Genomic DNA, 20,198 nt, shown 5'->3' with positions numbered 1-20,198 from the left:
CCTCCAAGTCTCCTTCTGTCCTTAATCTGTTTTCTCAAGTACATCTGCCATCTATTGGTCTGCAGAGCAGAGAGATTTCTCAGTATAGGTTAGGAATTTGACTTTTTGGAATAATTCTATCAAGCATGAGTCTGGGAAACATTAGCTCTGTTTGCCAAGGCGAGATAACCCCTAGATAAGCAGAACGTTGAGACTGCCAACTCCCTGTGGGGCAAGTCATGGTGCGGGAGAAAAGGTCACGGTTCTTGGAGTCAGACTGACCTGACTTGAGGTCTGGTTCCACCAATAACTAGATATGGGATCTTGAACAAATTGTTTACTCTTATCTGCAAAAATCAGTATTATGAAAATTAAAACTAAGAAAGGTAGAAAAAACCTAATCTAAAAGCCCCTATGTTATCTCAGATAATAAAGGATAATTTCCTTCCTAACTCAACCAAGCTAGGAAATAATATTCTGGACTTACAGGGATCGGCAAATCTTTTCTGTAAAGGGCCAGACAATGTTTTAGGCTTTGTGGGCTATACAGTCTCTGTCACAAGTACTCATCTCTGCCATTGTCCTGCAAAAGCAGCCGTGGACAAGACATAATCAAAAAAGCGTGACTCGTACTACCTGACTTATAAAAACAGGCAGCTGGCCAGATTTGCAAGCAGTGCTTCTCAGACCTGAATGGGCATGTGAACCCCCCAAGGACTTTGTGAAAATGCAGAATCTGATTCTGTAGGTCTCCATGGGAACCTGATTTTGTTTCCCTAACAGTCTTCCAGGGGCACTGCTGATGCTGTTGTTAATTGGACTCAAGGGAGCACAAGGTAAGGACCACCTGGGAAACTCTTCTGATCCTCAAACCATAATATTTATTTCATTCGACTGGTTAGGCAGTGCGCTGTTTTAGTCCCTCCTGGCTGCTATAACAGAAATAACATATATTGGTGACTTAAACAGCAAATATTTACTTCTCATGGTTCTGGAGGTCAAGAAGTCCAAGATCAAGGCACTGGCAGATTTAGTGTCTGCTGAGAGCTTGCTTTCTGGTTCAGAGATGTCTGTCTTCCTGCTGTGTCCTCACATGGTGGAAAGAGTAAGGGAGCTCTCTGGGGTCTCTTTTACAAGGGCATTAATCCCATTCATGAGGGCTTTCCCCTCATGGCCTAATCACCTCCCCCAAAGGCCCCATCTCCAAATACCATCGCACTGAGGAATAGGTTTCAACATATGAATTGAGGGCTGGGGGACACAAACATTCAGTCTGTAGCAGTTGCCAACTTCTCAAAATTAGTCAACTAGCTCATATTAAGAATCTATTTACCATTTCTTACTCCATGCATCTTCGACGACCTGTTTGAATCCGGAACTTTAATCTTAGTGAATTTAATGCTAATTTTACTTAGACCAAAAGCAATTCTTCCCTGGTTAGATTCCGTGTCATTCTCTCTCTTTCTCATTTTTGTAATAAATGAGCTCTTAACATAATGGGATTGTACTAGAATTACGCAAACTGTGAATTGGCCATTGCCTCTCACTTTCCAGCATGATGTTTAGTGATACACTGTCCTAGTCTACTCCCAGAGTAATGATTTCCTGTGATGGCCTCCTACACCATCCATAAAGATGCCACTCTATAAAACCAGCGAAGGAGGTACCAGTGAACAGGAAGATGAGGGCACATAGTGGATGTTAATTGGCCTTGCCCAGTGCAGAATCAAACTTACCTACTCAACCAGGTACTGATGGCCTTGCTCTTTGAGTAGAAAATCTCCTTCTCTGAAGGCATGGCAATCATGGCTTTCAAATTCATTTTGCCCCCTGGAACAGAAGCTTGGTCCTACAAAGAGCTGAAATACCAGCTCAAAACACACTGTACCTCTATGTTTTAGCATTTCTCATCCCAAATGACCTCAATACAATACTCCAAAATTAATCCACCTTCAACCTCAGCTTAAACTGAAATGGGAAATGCCATCAATATGCTCTGTCTACTAAAACATTCTAGTCTGCTTTTGCAGCCTGATCTACTGAGTTCATTTTGTATGTGGTGTAGCTTCTGAGCTTAGGAGTGTTACAAAAACCCACCCCTGCTCCACTCTGGCATCTTTGTAAGGTCAGATCTAAACTTGAACTATCCAGAAAATAAAGGAATTCACTTTCTGATTTTTTTCTAGACGAGGAGACCCCAAGAACCTTGCTAATTATTTTAGTTTTCCATGTTCTTCTTAGTTAGCAAATTGTCCTTAAATTGTCCTTAAATTCTTCTTGCTGCAAAATAAACCCATCTCCCTTTCTCTTCTTATTTTAAACAGCTGCTAAACACTACTTATCCAGCAGCAATTAGCCTGAACTAATCTTCAAAATCTCCTGAGGGGCACTCATTTTCCAGAGATTTGGGTGGGGATTTTAGGCAGGGTGGAAAGCCCAGGAGGGAGTGTGTTTTGAAAAAAACACCACTGGTCTTTACAAGCCGAATGCAAAGATAAAGAGAATTATTACCTAACTGTAAGAAACATACCCCCCAAAATGTGTCTTTGCTTTGTACACTGGTGTTTCTTCAACTATTTATTGAATGAGAATAGTCTTTAAAACTTACTGCACTCGGGGCTTCCCTGGTGGCGCTGTGGTTGAGAGTCCGCCTGCCGATGCAGGGGACACGGGTTCGTGCCCCAGTCCGGGAAGATCCCACATGCCGCGGAGCGGCTGGGCCCGTGAGCCATGGCCGCTGAGCCTGCGCGTCTGGAGCCTGTGCTCTGCAACGGAAGAGGCCACAACAGTGAGAGGCCTTCGTATCGCAAAAAAAAAAAAAAGAAAAGAAAAAGCTTACTGCACTGTTGTGTTGCTTAACTAAAAAATTAAATCCATGTAGCCCTTTAGAGCTAGGGATTATCTTGGTCCATCTTGCCTTAGTTTATAAATGAGGGCAACTAGGCAAGGACTGAGGTCAAATGATGAACAGTAAAGGGTTAACTCATGATTGGCCACACTTCGCACATCTCAGGAAAAGTTCTGGGTCTTTCCAGACTCCTGAGAGGGAACCTATGAGCCCATGGAATGTCCTGCCTGATGAGACTGTCCTTAGATACTTGGGGGCTTTGGACCGTGACGGATGTGCTATGTGCTAGCATAGCATCACTACGTGAACAACGTGATTTATGTTGGAGACCCTGGACCATGTGGTATCAGGTTGACCTCTGGAGGGGCTGGAAGTCAGCCACATCTATGAGACTGAACCCCAGTAAAGACCCTGGACACCAAGGCTCAGGTGAGCTTCCCCGGTTGGCAATGCTTCATGCGTGTTCCCACACATCGTTACTGGGAAAAATAATTGTGGTCACCATGACCCACTGGGAAAGGATAACTAGAAGCAGCTCCCTGGTGTCCCCTGGACCCTGACCTGTGAGCACTTAGAGACAATTTCAAACCTGGAGCGTGAGGTTATATCTGTGCTAAGAGATAAGAATGTGAAGAGTTGGGCAGATTCACCAGCATGTTATAAATACAAAGTTATTACATATATTGGGGATAAAAACGTGAACATTCTCAAATGGTTGGAGGTGGTAACAGCGAGTAAAATTCCCAAACAGTCAGTCGGGTACAAGCATCAGAGAGAACTCCTTCACAGATGAAAAGAACAACCCTATCCCAAGTATAGGGGTTGCATTAAAGGATGTGTTCTGCCAGTTAGCAGTTCGTTACCTTTCAGTCTCACCTTCCTTGACCAACCTGTGTGTTCTTAACGTAAACATTCTGCCTTCGTCAGCTGGCAGGATGTTAAGTGTTGTCAGTAGAGGGCACTAGAGAGACATCGGGAGGACGGGTCTTCCTTCCTGGTTCTAGGCTCCTGCCGTGCGAGCTGATTCTCCAGCGTGGTGGCTTCTCCAGCAGCTGGCTTCTGCGACCCTCCAGCCTCAGGCTTCCACAGCACATGTGACGTCTTCAGTGCCAGACTCCTGTAGTGTAGGTGACATCTTGAGCATCTGGTTCGTGCAGGATGGGCAGCTTGGCTTCAGCACTGTGTGTGTGGCTTTCCTAACGCCCAGCTCTTGCACCACAGTTCTTCCAGTGCCTGACTCTTGCCCTGTGTGGCCCAGCAGCAGCCCCAGGACCGCCTCCCCCATTCTCCCCACCAGGGCAGTTTTGTAGGCAGAGGAGCTCCAGAGAGACACCTCCTGTGAAGAGCTTTGCCCAGCACCCCGAAGGGTAGATTTACAGCGAGTTCTGCTGGTGCAGCACCACAGGAGCCAGAGTCAAGTCCTCCAAAAGTCTCGCAGGCAGGAGCTCTTCCTTAGATGCAGTTGATCAGCCGTAGGGTTAGTGGCTCCTTTTTCTGTTACTCCTATATTCTTTTCTTTTTTTTTTTTTTACCATCATTATTGGAGTATAATTGCTTTACACTGGTGTGCTAGTTTCTCCTTTATAACAAAGTGAATCAGCTATACATATACATATGTTCCCATATCTCTTCCCTCTTGCGTCTCCCTCCCTCCCACCCTCCCTATCCCACCCCTCTAGGTGGTCACAGGGCACCGAGCTGATCTCCCTGTGCTGTGCGGCTGCTTCCCACTAGCTATCTATTTTCCATTTGGTAGTGTATATATGTCCATGCCACTCTCTCACTTCGTCTCAGCTTACCCTTCCCCCCACCATGTCCTCAAGTCCATGCGTCTGCATCTTTACTCCTGTCCTGCCCCTAAGTTCTTCAGAACAATTTTTTTTTGTTTTTAGATTCCATATATATGTGTTACCATATGGTATTTTTTTTCTCTTTCTGACTTACTTCACTCTGTATGACAGTACTTCTTACTAGCCCACCCTTGGCACTCCAATCTATGTTAGAGTTACTAATTCTCTATGTTAAACTTCCCACGTTCAAATTACAACGTGGTTTTATATCCTGATTGGACCCTGACTGATACATTCTGGTTTCTATGAGTCACTGCAAAGTAATTTATATCAGAGGGATTATTGCTTGCATAATTGCTTTTATTGTTTTTTCTTTCCTATGAAATAAAGTAGCCATGTAATCTGTAAATTTTGTTTCCCTCTCCAAGCCTGTTATTAAAAATGCTAGTCTCAATAATAGGTCAGATTTATTGATGCATTACCACAGAGCTCTATTCAGAAAGCTTCTTCAAATCCATGGCTTTCACCAAAGCCAAAATGACTTCACTGTACCAGCCTCTTTGGAGAGCATTATATCAGAGAGCACATAAAGCTTTGGGAAAGTGACCTCATTCCCTCTCCTTTCTCCTTTTAATCACTCTCATCTCATCAAAGTCTAAAAGAACTTTCAATGCCCTTTTCCATCTTCTGCCTCTGTGAGGCTGTCATCCTGGGCTTTTTTGAGCAAATATAGGGTGAAATAAAGGTGTTTAAATTCAATCTCTCAAAACATGACAGGGAGATCAGACATTTGAAAAATCTTCAAATTTCCTTGACATCTGTAATAAGGTTTGAAGAAGTAGAAATAGCAGCAATGATGTGGTCACATCCCCCAAAGCATCCTATTAGTGAGCTTAGAAGACCTCATGCCTTCGAGACTTACAGAGGCTGAAGTGTAGTTACATCCCAAGGAGGGAAAAACAGATGATCTCTTTCAGACCTTGGGTTAATTGGAAATCTTCTTAAATGGGTTTAAATATTGTTCACTTATAAACTGCTATGTGAATAGATAGCTTGTTTGATCAGATGCTTTCAACTACCTAAAGCCTTTTTCAGTGACATTTAATGAGGAAAAATTAATGCCACGTTTTGGATATATTCCATAATTTACCACTGTAAATTACTTTGAGCTCAATTTCTTTATTGTTAGAGAGCCCAGTGTGATAGCTAGCTTCCTCTCTTTCAGTAATCTGCATCCATGTTAGCTTAGGCTGATAGCATTTCTGGTACCTAACCACGATCTGGCTGCATCTGTAATACTCAATACAGACTTGGTCAGTGCACCTCAAGGGAAACACACGATATTAATGTCCTATTGCTGTGTAACAAATTATCACCAATTTAGGGGTTTAAAAAACACCTATTAATTAGTTTGAAGTTCTGTAGGTTAAAAATCTGGTACGGTGCGTCTGGGTTCTCTGCTCAGGGAATCACAGGCTGAAATCAAGGCACTGGCCGGGCTGAATCTTATTCTGGAGTCTCTGGAGAGGAATTTGCTTACAAGATCATTCTTTTTGCTGGCAGGACTTAAGTTTCTTGCAGTTGTAGGACGGGGACCCTAATTTCCTTGCTGGCTGTAAATCTTGGGTCTCTCTCTGTTCCTAGAGGCCATTCACATTCCTCGCCACATGGTTCCTCCATCTTCAAGCCAGCCACAGTGCATCAAGTTCTTCTCTGAATCTGATTTAGCTCCGTGACTAGCCAGAGAAAGCTCTGTTTGAAGGGCACATGTGATTAGGTGAGGCCAACCTGTATAATCTCCCTACAGTGCCATAGACATTACCTGAATCACCTAATTCATACTCCTGGATATTATGCAAGGTGTAGACACCAGGGGAGCAGGACACTTTGCAGGCTATCTTAGAATTCTGCCTACCACACACATCTCAGATAGAAAACAGTTGGGCAAAGTAAAAGATTTAGAGTTGCTTCTATGGGAATTGAGGTTTTAAAAAGATGGTGGTGGAGAGATATATCTGAATTAAAAAGAAATAAAAGCATGGATGTCTAATCTTATTCTAAATAAGATTAGAATTGTCCACCAAATGCTAGAACAATAGAACCAAAGGACACATCCTGAAATTTAGAAGAAAAATAAGTATAGACTATATTTATACAAGGAAAAAATTGAAAATTCATTAAAGCAAAAAGTGGTAGAACTTGGACACAATAGGGTCAAATAAAGTAAATCAAATATTTGAATTTCTACTACATGTCAGAGCAGAAATCAACAGAAGATAAAGTAATCATAATGGTTAGCATTTATTGAGTACTTACTACGTGCTAGAGCAGCTAGATCCTATTGCAGCTGATTTACACATGAGGTATTTACATTCAATTGTCAAAACATACCTAGGGACTTTGCTCATCCTTTCTTTGTATTTGTGGAAAGCGAAGCAGAGAGAGGTTGAGTAACTTGCCCGAGATCACCTTATAAGTAGAAGAGTCAAGACTCAACCCAGGAAACTAGGCTCTAGTATATGTTTATATCTCCTGTAAGGAAGGGAATGATGGAAAGGAAAGTTGCATGGAGGAAAGATGGAGAAAGAGATGTCTAAGGGCAAAAGCAAAGGCTACATCGTTCCTATCATTCATAGGAAGAGTACTAGCAGTGTGATGACCAGGTATCGTCTCTTCTGGATAGTCTCTAGATAAGCACCATAAGCCTTTGCCTCTGTGTCTCCATGTGGGAACTAATCTGTTACATGAAGGTTAGATACATGAATACATTAAATTTCATTACAGGGCAGACTTCCTGGCCTAGGAATCATCTACCACCTCTGTATTCATTCACTTATTTATTCATTTACTCAACAAGTATCTATGAGGGCCTAGTATGTGTCAGACATTGTTTGAGGTGCTGAGACTCCATTAGTGATGAGAGACACATCTCAGTTCTTAGGAAGCACACGTTGCAAGGAAAAGCATTCCATAAACAAAGGAACATCACGTAGTAACAAGAACTATGAAGAAAAAGCAGTGCTGAAGTAATCATGGCTGGAGGGATAGAGACATTTGGTGATGGGGAAGGTTTATCTGATAAAAATGATATTATTATTATTTTTGGGAAGGGACTACAGGATATTTATTCAAGCCCATGCAATAACAGTGGTATATTTGTAAACTTCATGTCTTTAAAGAGTCATCTTCCCATTCATTCATTCTTGTATGCATTCATTCAGTGATTCATTTGGGTTTTTTTTTTTAATATATACATTTTTAATATTTGAAATATTTACATAATGGAGCCATGTCATGGTCCAGTGTTAAGAACGGTGTTTTCAAATGTCCTCTTAAGACGTAAAAAACGGGGGCTTTCCTGGTGGCGCAGTGGTTGAGAGTCCGCCTGCCGAGGCAGGGGATACGGGTTCGTGTCCGGTCCGGGAAGATCCCACATGCCGCGCAGAGCGGCTGGGCCCGTGAGCCATGGCCGCTGAGCCTGCGCGTCCGGAGCCTGTGCTCCGCAACGGGAGAGGCCACAACAGTGAGAGGCCCGCGTACCGCAAAAAAAAAAAAAAAGATGTAAATAAAAAAGCATAACTGAGCTTGAATTACTAAAAATGATATTTAAATTGTGACTTGAATGACTAAGATGAAGCCAGCCGGTAGCTTTGGATATTTCTGTTCTGCTCTGCATTGGTTTTACAGTTTGTGCTATAGGGACAACATATTTCCTTTCTAATTCTTGCAGGTGAAGCACCTCTCTAAGCTCCTTGTAGCACTAAGCATATCATTAGATTTGTCTTTTAAAGTGAATTTTGGATGACGAAACATCAGTGGACTTAAGGGAAGTTTGAGCGTGCTCCAACTTTTCTCTCCCAAAGTAAAAAACGCTCCTGAGACCTAATATATTATATACTATTTTTGCTGGATTTATCTGCAGACAGTTTTAGACGGCTGAGGATAAATGCAAGTCACAAGCAAGCAATGATCATTTGGCCAACCACTTGAAAATGTATTAATTATTGGTTCAGTTTTGTTACTCAAAGACTATAGGATATAAATATGCTCCTTATTTTCAGAATGAACTCACTGCTTCAGTTCTTCCACATTGTTGCCTTTAATTAGAGTTTCTAATCAATCATCTCTGTGTATTGTTCCACGTCCAGAAGTCCATGTTAATAACACGTCTGCTTACTTATAAGAATTTGGTGAAAAGTTTAATTTCAGGATGTGGATCCATCTGGCCTTGCCAACTGTAGAACTACAGAGGGTAAGTTGGTGGTAAAGGGAACACCATCTGTTTCTGAGAATTTAGTTGATCTCTGCATGATGAACAGGAACTCAATTGCAAGACTGAAGAGCCAAGATGGAAAACAAAAAAGTGAAGAGTTTATTGGGTCTTCTGTCTTATCATGAGCACAATTTTCACAGGATGAATCAACATCATAACCAATGAGCAAAAGGTTAACGTTATTCACCTAGTCACTGGGAAGAAACCACATTCCACACATTTGCCTTTTCTTTCTTCCTCTTTGCTAACAACCAGGTGTTAAAAGGAACTGTATTCTTTCTGCCTAAACATATATTTCTTCAAAAGTAATAACCCGTGGATCCATTAGTGTTGAATCAACAATTGACCAGCATTCTCTAAGTCAACAGGACTCTTTATCAAGAGTTCTTACCCACTTCACCACCAAGGCCTTCTTTTAGGCCAACCATCTGCCTGGAGTTTATTTTTAAATATTTTCACTGGAAGATTCACTTCAGTAATAGTTTTTCCATTCTTCTTAAGCTAAGGCATTTGGGCCATCATTCGAAGTAAACAAATAAACTGTTATTACAGTGAATTCTAGCCACAAGCAGAGATAGTTGATGTTTATTTAGTCTGTACCACCAGCATATATAGAATAACTAGGTCAAGTGGGGAGAAATCAAGTGCTTTGTTGTTGTTTGAAGGCAGCTTGACTATTTAAAAAATAATAATCTAACCTAACAAGTTTAATACTGATTTATCACAGATAGGCACTATATTTGCACACCCTAACTTTGTCCCAAAAACTTGTACCCAGAGAAAGAGCCACAAACTCGTCTTAATAATTATTCATCCATAAATTGCAATGGTTTCCTGGTGCTGACAGATGGAGAAATATGTGCTCTGGGTGGCCTCTCTGAAGTTTGGCAGTAGATGAGCATGATCTCATGCAACAAGGATAGAATATTCTCCAGTTCTCTTGGCAGAAGGTGACGATGACTGTAAAGGAGATTAAGCTTCTAAGCAATATTTCCTTCTGAAAACCTTCTTTAGGTATTTTTATAAAGAAATAGCACTCCTAAATGAAACCTGCTGTAAACTGAGAGCATATATTGCTGTCAAACAAGGATATTCTAGATTCTAGGTGTTAGACACAGCTGTGAAATATATGGACCTGAATAAAAATCAATAGAAAATAAGTAATCATTTCTTAAACTAAGCCAAACACAAGTTCTGACAGAATGTTTACAGATACCACTCAGTCATTCACTTTTATTGCCTTGTTCTCTTAATAATCTAGCACTGAGGAGCTTGCCAAATATGGGTATTTTGGTTCCAATGATCTGCTTAGAAACAGTTCTTTTTAATGGAATCTGCATCATCAAGGGCACAGTTGACATCCTATGTAACTCCTTAATTTAATTTGAAGGAAACACTGACATCAACCTTGGACAAGTACCCAAACTAGAGCATGTTCAAATTATTTATTTTATTTTATTTTTTTGCAGTACGCGGGCCTCTCACTGCTGTGGCCTCTCCCGTTGCGGAGCACAGGCTCCGGACACACAGTCTCAGCGGCCATGGCTCACAGGCCCAGCCGCTCCGCGGCATGTGGGATCTTCCCGGACCGGGGCACGAACCCGCGTCCCCTGCATAGGCAGGCGGACTCTCAACCACTGCGCCACCAGGGAAGCCCATGTTCAAATTATTAAAGAGCTTTAATCCACTCCCCACCTCCATCTTCACTGAACTTTATCATATTGAAACCAAACTCCCAAGGATGGCAAGTGGGTTTCAACTCACATTTCAATTCAAATGGAATAGTGGCTGCCTGGAGAGCCATGTGAAGGAGGATTCTGTGCTCAGATCAGTAGAAATGAAGATTGTAATTAGCAACATCTGCCTTGGAGAGGGAGTGGTAGAAACAACTAGAGGATGAAGTTCTGGAGCCTAAGGATGTTTAACAGAGAAATCTCAGGTGAGTCATGGTCTCTTTTCCAAATGCTTGAAGGGTAGCCATGTGAAAAAGAGACTCAATTCATTCTAAAGCACCAAATCGACAGCAATAAGTGAAATCACAAACTCCATATAACAAAGGAAACTTAAATAATTTTAAAAGCCCAAAATGGAACATACTCTCTTGAGAGGGAGAGTTATTCCCAAGACTTAGGAATGCTCAAGCAGGGGTATGGATAGCTTAGAAAGAATCCCAGCAGGTGTGAGAAGTTAGAATAAATAATTTTTAGGGAGTCCTTGCCAAAATGAAACGTATCAAAGGCATTGGTGCCGTATAGTGGAAACCAGTTGGTTGCCCTGAAAGGTTAGTTATATGCTCAGTTAATGTCCCAACAGCAATCAGGATCTTTGCCACAGAGTGAAGGAGATGGGGAGAAAATCACATAAGACAGAGATGAAAGTTGTGTAGGCAGAAGAAAAAAGCCTTCGTGATTATGCTGTGGACTTTCTGAAGTCTTTAATTCTCCCTCTAGCCCTTCTTCAAACTGGCATGTGGGACGTACTGTAGATGGATGGCAAAGCTCATCAGGAGAAGCACACACATATATCTTGTGGGTTGATTTTTTTATTTGCCAGCTCAAGAAGAGCAGGGAGATTTATTTGGAAGGATGGTAATGAAGGTGGCGAAGCTCTCGTTAGACTGCAGTTTCTGTTTCCAACATGTTATTCTCACTTTTTTCTCTTCTTAATGCTGAGTTGCTCTCTTTATTTCTGCTTAATTTTCTTTAAAGAGAGGATATTTGGGTATAATAAACCAGTGACTTGAGAAAGGATGGTATTAAAGATGTGGGACCATAGAATTTCTATGTGTAATTTTTGCTGAGATATTTCAAATGTTTTAATTACACTCCACTTTTTTTTTTTTTTAATAAATTTATTTATTTATTTTTGGCTGTGTTGGGTCTTCGTTTCTGTGCGAGGGCTTTCTCCAGTTGCGGAGAGCGGGGCCCGCTCTTCATCGCACTGCGCGGGCCTCTCACTGTCACGGCCTCTCCCATTGCGGAGCACAGGCTCCAGACGCGCAGGCTCGGTAGTTGTGGCTCACGGGCTTAGTTGCTCCGTGGCATGTGGGATCTTCCCAGACCAGGGCTCGAACCCGTGTCCCCTGCATTGGCAGGCGGATTCTCAACCACTGCGCCACCAGGGAAGCCCTACACTCCACTTTTTAAAATTATACATGCACACATTTATCTATACACAATTATACACCATTTGAAAATAAGTTGATTTCTTTATCCCCAAATGAGATTTCATGTTCCTTTTCTTGCTGTCTTGTTTTTGCTCTGCCTTATAAGAATGAAATCATTCACTAACGATGGAAAAAAAAAATCACTTTCTTCCTTCCTAGCAGTGGCACAAGGAAATGGGCTTACTTGGCTAGACCCTAAAAAATACAGCAAAAGAGCTCACCATCACCATCCTGATCTGAGCCAAGGAATGGAACTGGTCACTAAAAGGAAGAAGTAGATTGATAAACTCTTGGCTTCCAGAATGGTGTTTCCTGCCAAGGAGACAAAGTCATGGCCTTTGGAGGACTGTTAGCCACCAGCACCAGGACCATCATTCTAATGCAGCAACTAAGCCTGAGCTGAAGACTCACACTAGACCTGAGTCCAATCCCAACTTAGAAAATGCTGCTTTCTATTTGACATTCATTTATTTACTTATCCTGTCTTAATTTCCTCATCTGAAAATGGAGATAATAAATCCTAGCCTCACATGACTTTGGAGATATTAATTAGAATAATTATGAGCACACCACGCAAATAATGCTTAATTATAGAATATTACTGATTTTCAATGTAAATATTGAGTCAAAGGGCCATACTGATAAGTACATCCAAATGCATTTTGAATGCCGAAAATCAGTTGTAGCTGGTTGAAACTTTGTAGAACAAATTTTTGATTATATAGGTGATCGTTATTCACTTTCTGATTTACCCTTAAGTTTGATATCTCTCTGCCAAGGCTTGTCTTTTATTTTTCTTATTTCTGCAGTAGAATATTATCAAAACAGGATCAGGAATTTTGGAATGTCACTTGTGTTTGTAAAGTTTCAGTTATGAAAGCTATTAATTACCTATAGGTTTTCACTTTATGAGATCACCCTGAACATTTTGTTTATGTATGAAATTTAAACCTTACTATTGCGGCACAAGAAGTCACATGTCAAAAGACAGGTATGTACCAAATTTTCTTTTACAGACAGTTTGAAATCACGAATGCATATGCCACTGAAAATAACTCTATATTATTTATTGTGGTTTGGTGTCCAGGTCAGTCCACAAAAAGCTATCCAACTCATATCCTACTTTCTCTAAAACAGGAATAACATTTTAGAAATAAAGGGCCACATTTTATAGTATTTCTGTGATAAAAAAAAAGAGTGTGGAGACTCAGAGTGGGGCAATAAAAATAGATCTTCCAGCTGCCTTACTCCCATTTTCATTCTAAACAAGTGGTGGTGACTTCTGAGGCCTTTAGTAGGGTGATAGCAGGAGATTTAAGACAGGAAGCCAGTTAGTGGGAGAGAAGGAAGATAGGGGTGACAGGAAAATATGGGCATGGAAAGCCGTAGCTGTATGTCTTTGTTTCAAGCTGTCACCCTTTTTTCTTTTTAGTTATCCTCAGAGAGTAGTACTCTGGCAATAATAATAATAATAATAATAATAACAATAATAATAAACAATGATCATTTATTGAGAGCTTGCTGAATTAGAGGCATAGTCTTAAGTGATTTTTAACAAGCAGTCGGTCCTCTTAATAACCCGGAGAGGAAAGTATTATTATTCTAATTCTTATAGATGAGAAAACTGAGGCTTGGGGAGGTTAAGAAATGTTGCCAAGATCGTGCACAGAGTTAAGTGACAGAACCACCTGAAACTGCCATTAGTGACCCAAACTGCCAGCCAAAGGGAGAACCCAGCTCTGGTTGTGCTTTTGATGGTTTTCACAATGTTTTGACAATTGAAATCTTGGCCAACACCTAAAAACAGAGAATTTCAGGGAAATATTTCCAGCTTCTCTTAAAAAGTAGATAGTTTGAAGTCACTGGGTCGGCATTCTCACAGGCAACGTCAAGTGGAGTCGAGGGGTAGCCACCATCCTCAGAGAGAACAGGTGCTCTCCAGGGTTTTGGTTTTGGTGTGCCCCCCATCCCCTTTCACCCTCACTGGGCTAATTGTACACAGAGCAAAATGTACATACAGGAAGGTGCACAGTTCACGAAAAATAAAGTTCATTGAAATTCTCACAAATGAAACATGAATGCATTCATAACCTAAATCAAGAAATAGAACATTACCAGCACCTACCTCTCCAGAAGGCTCCTGTGTTCCCTCACAGTTACTACGACTTCATCCCAAATCACCAGAGATTCCCTTTGTCTATTTTTTTACCTTAAATAAACAGACAGATTTATTTGTATGTATGTTGCATGCCTGGTGGGTTTTACTCAACATTATATTTATGAGATTCTTCTATGTTTTTGAGAGTAGCAGTAGTGTTAATTTTTATATTTTATTTTATGATTATACCTCAATTTATTTATCCTTTGCACTGTTCATAGCCCTTTGGGTTGTTTCCAATTTTTTTGGCTGTTACAAACAGTGCTTTCATTGGTATCTTCTATCTATCTTTTAGTGAGTATATATATAGACATCTCTCTCAGACATACATAGGAGAGGAATTACCGGGTCACAGGATAGACATATGTTAAGCTTTTTCTTTTTTCTTTTTTTTTTTTTTTTTTGCGGTACGCGGGCCTCTCACTGTTGTGGCCTCTCCCGTTGTGGAGCACAGGCTCCGGACGCGCAGGCTAAGCGGCCATGGCTCACGGGCCCAGCCGCTCGGCGGCATGTGGGATCTTCCCGGACCAGGGCACGAACCCGTGTCCCCTGCAGCGGCAGGCGGACTCTCAACCACTGCGCCACCAGGGAAGCCCAATATGTTAAGCTTTTGTAGCCACAGCCCAATAGTTTTCCAGATATTGTAACAATTTATATTCCTACCAACTTACTGGCTGAGAGTTACAGTAGAGTCATATTTTTATTTTTCTCTTTTTAGAGTCATATTTTTTGATTACCATTCTTTTAAAATTTCACTATTATAATGAGTATGTACTGGCATTTCTTTGTGTTTTTTTAAAGCAGTTTCATTGGGCTATAAATAATGTCCCATAAAATTCACTCAGTTAACATGTACAATTCAATGGTTTTGGTATATTTACAGAGCTGTTCAACCATCTGTTCAACAGCTGTTCACCATAATGTAATTTTAGAATATTTAAAAAGAAAATTTATAAAGAAAGTTTCTCCCCAAAGAAACTCACACCCATTAGCAGTCAATCTCCATCCCCCTTCCCACCCCAGGCAACCACTAATATTTCTGTCTCTATACATTTGCCTATTCTGAACCTTTCATATAATGGAACCATACAACGTGTGGTCTTTCGTGAATAGCTTATTTCACTTAGTATAATGTTTTTGAGGTTCATCCAAATTGTCACGTGTATCAGTACATTATTCCTTTTTACTGCCAAACAATATTCCATTATATGGACATACCACAATTTGTTTCTCCACTCATCAGTAGATGGACATTTGACTTGTTTCTAAACTTCAAGGCTGTACTGTGAACATGTTGTATATATCTGTTGGTGAACGTGTGTACACATTTCTTTTAGATATACGTAGGAGAGGAATTGCTGGGTCACAAAATACTCATGTGGTAAGTTTCTAGTGGCTGTATACAAACAGTTTAAGAAAGATATGGTATAAACATATATTTCTACCAATTTACCAGATGAGTTACAGTTGTGTGATATTTTGGTATTGTCATTCTTTTATTTTTATTTTTTTTAATAAAATTATTTTTTTAAGAGAGCAGTTTTAGCAAAATTGCAAGAAAGGTACAGAGATTTCCCGTATGCTCCCTGACCTCACACATGCACAGCCCCTCACATTATCAACTTCCCCCACCAAAGTGGTACATTTGTTATAATTGATGAACCTACATTGACATATCATAATCAACCAAAGTCCACAGTTTACATTAGGGCTCACTCTTTGTTTTGTACATTGTATCGGTTTGAACAAAATTATAATGACATGTATTCATTATTATAATGTCACACAGAGTATTTTCACTGCCCTAAAAATTCTCTGTGCTCTGCCTTTTCATCCCTCCCTCTCAGCCCTATGCTTGGTAATCACTGATTTTTTTACTGTCTCCATAATTTTGCATTTTCCAGAATGTCAAATAGTTGGAATCATATAGTACCTATCCTTTTGGCTTCTTTGAGTAATATGTGTTTAAGGTTCTTCACTGTGTTTTCACAGCTTGATAGCTCATTTCTTTTTTTTAGCACTGAATAATTTTCCATTGTTTTGATGTACCACAGTTTCTCTCTCCAATCACCTACTGAAGGGCAACTTCCAAGTTTTGGCAATTATGAATAAAGCTATTATAAATATAAATATCCGTGTGTAAGGTTTTGTCTAGACATAAGTTTTCAGTTCCTCTGAGTAAATACTAAGGAGCACAGCTGTCGTATTATATGGTGAGAGTATGTTTTGTAAGAAACTGCAAAACTGCCTTTCAAAGTGACTGTACCGCTTTGTATTCCAACCACCAATAAATGAGAATCCTTCTGGCTCAACAACCTCACCAGCATTTGGTGTTGTCAGAGTTTTGAATTTTGGGCATTCTAATATGTGTGTCGTGGTACCTCGTTGTTTTAATTTTTATTTCCCTGATGACATATGTGGTACATTTTTTATATGCTTATTTCATATGCTTCATATGTTTATTTGCCACCTGGTGAGGTGTTTGTGAAGGTCTTTGACCCATTTTTATAATTAGTTTGTTTGTTGTCTTACTGTTGAGTTTAAAAGAGTTCTTTTTAACAGTTCTTTATCAGAAGTGTCTTTTGCAAATATTTTCTCCCAGTCTGTGGCTTGTCTTCTCATTCTCTTGACATTGTCTTTCACAGGGCAGAAGTTTTAAATTTTAATGAAGTCCATTTATCAATTATTTTTTTCATGAATTGTGTCCTTGATATTGTATTTACAAAGTCATCAACATACAGAAGGTCATCTAGGTTTTCTCCTATGTTATCTTCTAGGAGTTTTATAGTTTTACATTTAGGTCTGTGATCTGTTTTAAGTTAATTTTTATGAAGGGTGTAGGTTTGTGTCTAGATTCTTTTTTTTTTTGCATGTGGATGTCTAGTTGTTCCAACACCATTTGTTGAAAACACTATCTTTGTTCCACTGTGCTGCCTTTGTTCCTTTGTCAAAGATCAATTGATTATATTTATCTTGGTCTATTTCTGAGCTCTCTATTCTGTTACATTAATCTATTAATCTATTTTTTCACCAATACTGCACTGACTTGATTATTATAGCTTTATAGTAAGTCTTGAAGTTGGGTAATATCAGTTCTTCAACTTTGTTTTTCTCCTTCAATATTGAGTTGGCTATTCTGAGTCTTCTGACTCTGCATATAAACTTTAGAATATGTTGATATCCACCAAATAACTTCCTGGGATTTTTTTGGTATTGAATTGAATCATAGCTCAAGTTGGGAAGAATTGACATTTGGACAATATTTTCTTCATACATATGAACACAGAATATTGCTCCGCTTACTTTGATCTTTGATTTTATTCATCAGTTTTGTAATTTTCCTCACATAGATCATGTATACATTTTGTTAAATTTATACCTAAGTATTTCATTTTGTGGGGTGCTAAATGGAATTGTGTTTTTAATTTCAAATTCCAGTTGGTCATCAGTGGTTTATAGGAAAGTGATTGACTTTTGAATATTAAGCTTGTATACTACAACCTTGCTGTAATTGCTTATTAGTTCCAGGATGTTTTGTGTTGCTGTTTGCATTTTCAACATAGATAACCATGTCATTTATGAATAAATACAGCTCTATATCTTCCTTCCAGTCTGTCTACTTTTTATTTCTTTTTTCTTTTCTTATTGCATTAACTAGGACTTCCAGTACTATGTTGAAAAGGAGTGAGCGGGGACATCCTTGTCTTGCTCTTGATTTTAATGGGAAATCTTCTAGCTTCTGATCATTAAGTATGTTAGATGAAAGTTTTTTGTAGATATTCTTGATCAAGTTGAAGAATTTCTCCTCTAATTCTAGTCTACTGAGAGCTTTATCATAAATGGGTGTTGTGTTTTGTCAAATACTTTTTCTGAATCTAATGATATGATCATGTGATTTTCTTTTTTTTTTGGTCTGTTGATGTTATTATGTATTACATTAATTTGTTTTCAAATGTTGAACCACCCTGGTATAACTGGGATAAATCCTACTTGGTGTGATGTATAATTCTTTCTATACATTTTTGGATTTGATTAGTTAATATTTTGTTGAGGATTTTGCATCTATGTTCATGAGAGATATTGGTTTGTAATTTTCTTTTCTTGAAATTTCTTTATCTGATTTTGCTGTTAGTGTAATGCTGGACTCAGAATAAGTTAGGAAGTATACCCTCTGCTTCTATCCCCTGGAAGATGTTGTAGAGAACTGGTATAATTTCTCTCTTAAATATTTGATAGAATTCACCAGTGAACCCAAGTGGATCTTGTGTTTTCTCTTTTGGAAGTTTATTTATCATTGATTCTATTTCTTTAAGGGATAGAGTTCTATTCAGATTATCTGTTTCTTCTTGTGTTAGTTTTGGCAAATTGTGTCATTTGAGGAATTGGTCTATTTCATCTAGGTTATCAAATGTGCAGGCACAGAGTTATTTATAATATTTTGTGATTCTTTTCAAATTGTAGAAATTATAGTATGTACTGATGCCTTACTGCATTTTTAATTTGCATTTTTAATTGAAGTATAATTGACTTATAATATTACATTAGTTTCAGGTGTACAACACAGTGATTTGATATTTTAATACATTATGAAATGATCACTACTGTAAGTCTAGTTACCATCTGTCACCCTACAAAGTTATTACAGTATTATTGACTATGTTCCCTATGCTGTATATATTCCCCCATGACATTTATTTTATAACTGGAAGTTTGTACCTCTTAATCCCCTTCATCTGTTTCACTATCCCCCACTCTCTTCTCCTCTGACAATCACTATTTGTTCTACGAGTCTCTTTCTGTTTTGTTTCCTTATTCATTTTGTTTTTCAGATTTCACATATAAGTGTTGTCTTTTTGATGATAGCAATTCTGACAGGTATGAGGTGATATCTCATTGTGGTTTTGATTTGCATTTCTCTGATGATTTGCATTTCTCTGATGATTCAGTGATTAATCATCTGAAAGATGATTAGTGATGTTGAACATCTTTTCATGTACCTGTTGGCCATTTGTATATCTTCTTGGGAAAAAATGTCTATTCAGCTCCTTTGCCCATTTTTTAATCAGATTGTTTTTTGCTGTTGAGTTGTGTGAGTTCTTCATATATCTTGGATATAAACTCCTTATCTGATAGATGATTTGCAAATATTTTTTCCCATTATCTTTTCATTTTGTTGATGGTTTTCTTTGCTGTGCAGAAACTTTTTTGCTGTAGTTCACCTGTTTATTTTTGCTTTTGTTGCCTTTGCTTTCGGAGGCAGATCCAAAACTCATCATCATACTGATGAAAAGAAGCTTACTACCTATGTTTTCTTCTAGAAGTTTTATGGCTTCTGGTCTTACATTCAAGTCATTAGTCCATTTGAGTTAATTTTTGTGTACGATGTAAGATAGTAGTCTAGTTTCATTCTTTTGCATACAGTTGTCCAGGGGTCTCAACATTATTTATTGAAGAGATTATCCTTTCTTCATTGTATATTCTTGCCTTTTTTTCATAAATTAATTGTTGAGCTTGGTTTGCAATTTTGGGGAGGATTTTGCATCTATGTTCATCCATGATATTGACCTCTAATTTTCTTTCTTTGTTTGTCTGGTTTTGGTATCAGGATAATACTGGCTTCATAAAATGAAATTGAAAGCATTACTTCTTCAATTATTTGGAAGAGTTTGAGAAGGATAGGTATTAAATCTTCTTTGAGTGGTTGGTAGTTCATCAGTGAATCTGTATGGTCTTGGGCTTTTGTTTAAGGGGATATTTTTTGTTACTGATTCACTCTCCTAACTAGTGTTCAGTCTATTCAGATTGTGTATTTTTCTTCATGGTTCAGTCTTGGAAGATTGTACATTTCTAGGAATTTATTCATTTCTTCTAGGTTTTCCAATTTGTTGTCATTTTCATAGTAGTCTCTTATGATCTTTAGTATTTCTGTAGTATCAGCTATAACTTCTCTTTAATTTCTGATTTTATATTTTGAGCTCTCTTTT

The 20,198-nt window shown here is 38.9% G+C and overlaps 1 protein-coding gene across 1 annotated transcript in view; it reads right to left on the bottom strand.

Annotated features, from left to right (window-relative positions):
- Positions 1 to 14,180: 14,180 nt before the first annotated feature.
- SPATA17 (spermatogenesis associated 17) overlaps positions 14,181 to 20,198 on the bottom strand; it is a 204,592-nt gene continuing 198,574 nt past the window's right edge. The window contains exon 11 of the mRNA XM_079934838.1: positions 14,181 to 14,265. The gene's annotated coding sequence lies outside the window, so the exon portion shown is untranslated. The remainder of the gene's footprint in view (positions 14,266 to 20,198) is intronic.

This window comes from Stenella coeruleoalba (assembly GCF_951394435.1).
Source record: "Stenella coeruleoalba genome assembly, chromosome: 1".
Lineage (NCBI taxonomy): Eukaryota > Metazoa > Chordata > Mammalia > Artiodactyla > Delphinidae > Stenella > Stenella coeruleoalba.
The sequence above is the reverse complement of the archived record's forward strand: the minus strand, read 5'-3'. Positions and strand labels throughout refer to the sequence as shown.